This window comes from Nipponia nippon, unplaced genomic scaffold (assembly GCF_047370975.1).
Source record: "Nipponia nippon isolate SJK-2023a ecotype South Korea unplaced genomic scaffold, ASM4737097v1 scaffold_4, whole genome shotgun sequence".
NCBI lineage: Eukaryota > Metazoa > Chordata > Aves > Pelecaniformes > Threskiornithidae > Nipponia > Nipponia nippon.
In genome coordinates this window covers 59,155,438-59,158,364 of record NW_028262358.1, presented here as the reverse complement: position 1 = coordinate 59,158,364, position 2,927 = coordinate 59,155,438, and positions in this window count along the sequence as shown.

Sequence of the window (2,927 nt, the reverse complement as noted above, 5' to 3'; positions counted from 1 at the left end):
TGCTCTGGATCATGTTCACTTCTGTTAAAGACTTGCGTTATTTTTTAGTGATTGTCTCATACTGGACGAATGTAATGTTTACCCTTCATCTTCTGTAAGAGGCATAGTACTGGGGCAGCTGGTCATCAGTTTTGCCAAACTGAACAGTTTTTCAGTTGTGCTTTTAGATTTTGCAAAAGTGCAGCCTAAACCATGCACAGACACTGGTTTGAGGGCCAGAGGGTCTGTTGTGTAGCATTCATGTCTGCCTCCCATTAGAAAGGTATGCTTTCATGCTTCCCTGGTGTCACATTAATTCAGAATAGTGCCTTTACGTGAATTCTTAGGTCTCAAACTGTGCTCTTAATCCTGTCTAGCTGGGAACCCAGCTGCAGATGTGGCTAGCTGGTATGTGTGAATTGCCAGAGAAGATGGTATTTCGTCTGCATTGTGGTATCCAAGACTAAAATAGTAAGACGGGAAGGGAGGGTTAACAGGAGTTTTTCAATCCTCGTGCGCTTGTTGTCCATCACTCTTGTATAACTGTGTTGGTAGCAACAGTCATCAAGTTTTTAATTGCTGTGATTATGCCAGTGCAAACTGGCTTTCGCTGTCATTTGTGCTCCATGGTGCCAGGCAGAGCAGCTAGCTGGAAAGGAGACATTTTCCATCTGGTGAAAATGTCAATTCTGGACAAAAAGGAAAAAGCAAAAATGTCGATTTGCCAGAGTGGAAATTCTGAACAATATTTTGGGTTTGGTTCTCTTTCATTGTGTTTGTTTCAGTGATCACCCACCTAAAAAAGCTACATCAGGCAGTTGCTGTACCAAGGAGACCCATTTACCCGCTCCAAACACGAATGCAGCTGAACAATCAGGATGCCTGTAGCAACTTAAAGTTGCTGTACTACAGGGCCCTGCGCAAGCTCACATGGTGTTAGGCGTTTGCCAAAGTCTCTCACATTAAATAAGCACAGAGACGCTTATATATTTGCCTCTGGTAAATCATTCCTGCCTGGCTTCACAGCCAGTGTCAACAATTTTAAGATTTCCAAGCACTGGGTTCACAACACGAAAAACGTCATGGGATAGCCAGTCCCTGCCACCCGTTATATGACAAGCTCAAGACTGACAGCTGCCACTGGGAACACTGGTTTCCATTGATAATGTCCCAGTGAGAACGGGCAGCAGAGCTGAGGACAGAGCCGTGCTGTGGGTTCCCTAGCTGTGGACGCCAGCTAACGGTGGTTCAGGTTACTTAGCCTCTTTTCACATTGTGGTGGGGCCCGGCTTAATCCTGAGTGAGAAGGAAAGAATCACCGCCTCCTGCAGTCTGATTTTCTGTAATGGTTTCCCAAATGCAGAGCAAGTCTGGCCCTGCTTAGCTTCTCCTGAGCATGAAAACTGGAACCCGCCTCTGAAAAACACTTGGCTGGGGTGCTGGGCACCAGTGTGGAAGATAATATATTGAGACAGGAGATTCCTCGTTCTTTGCTGTAACCTTTTCAGCTGGACTGTCTCTTCCCTTCCCTTGATTTGCTGCGACAGAACGGTATACGCTGTCACTGACAGTATAAACCAGCTAGCTGCAGGGATTCATACTTTAACGGGCAGCTTGCCACGTACATAGACATAAAATATAATGCTAAGGGCTACATACTTCTCTTATTCAAGGAGAGTAATAAAGCAGATTTTATTTGACTTGTATAAATCCACTTTAATTGGCTTTCCTGCTAACACTTTCATTAACATGTAAATTAGCTGTCCTAGAGCTGTTAATTATCTTTGCAGAAAATGCTGGATATGGTCATATAATGTACTCTTTCTTTTTTACTGCTCTTAATGTTTTATACTGCAATGTGCCCATAAATATTCACTTTATTTTTTTTTTTTTAAGAGGAGGACGAAGAGACTAAGGCTCTGTGTCATCTGGTAGGGAAACAACTGTCTTGCTTCAGCATTATTCACCAGCCTGCTGCCACGTTAAACGGACACGTAAGAGGCTTAGCACTGGGTTTTATTGGCTTGGCCTTTGAAGGTTTGGGGGATTTTTTTTTTTTTTTTTTTAAGTGTCTGGCAAAGGAGGGAGCAGAGGAGGACGGCAGGTGCTCGGACAAAGGCAGCATCCTCTCTTACAGGATGTCTTGTGTTCAAATTTGGGCAGTGGCAGTGAAACAGGTAGCATTACAAGTAAGAAAATGGCTGAATTCCCAGTTTCCAGGAAGCTGAGAACCAGTAAATTACATTTCCTATGGAGGAAAAAAAAAAAATCTCTGCTTTTTTTAAGACACTTTTTCTGCAAAAAACATCGGAAAACAAGAGGCTTTTTTCAGCTTCACCAACTGCTTAAAAATGCTCTCCTTCCTTTAATAATAAAAGATATTGATGCTTCTCTTAACAAGTTACCATGACAAGTTGCAATCTGTTCATCATTTTTAACTGCCTACTTTGAACAAATGGCATCTAGAGCGTACAGTTTTACTGCACAGGCAAGGCAAAAGCCTGGGCAGCGAGAGCAGATAACCGACACATTTAGCACCAGGGATGATCCGTGCCAACATCTTGGGCTTCTGAGAAGCGTGACTGCTGGCTTGCTAATAAACGAGAGAGGACTTCATGATGGAGATCAAGTCTGCTTTGAGCTGAGCAGCAATACTTCAGGAGTCCGCCCGCTGGGGTAAGTGACCTGTAGACTCACCTGAAACACTTGTCCTGTGGGCTCTGGTGGAACGCTGGCTAAGTGTAAGGGAGAGCGGCAGCTCTGCACGCTTCCACCCCCTACCGCTTTGGTGTCCAAGCTGAGCTTTGCTGTGAGCGGGCAAGCTCATTACTGGGCCATAAGCTACTGTTCCTCTCTGCCGGGGGGTTCTGCCACCCCCAGTCCTGTGCCGGCGGCCGAGTTTCAGGATGTAACAGCCTGCGTTGCACGTGCGTAAAGTTAGGGTCCAA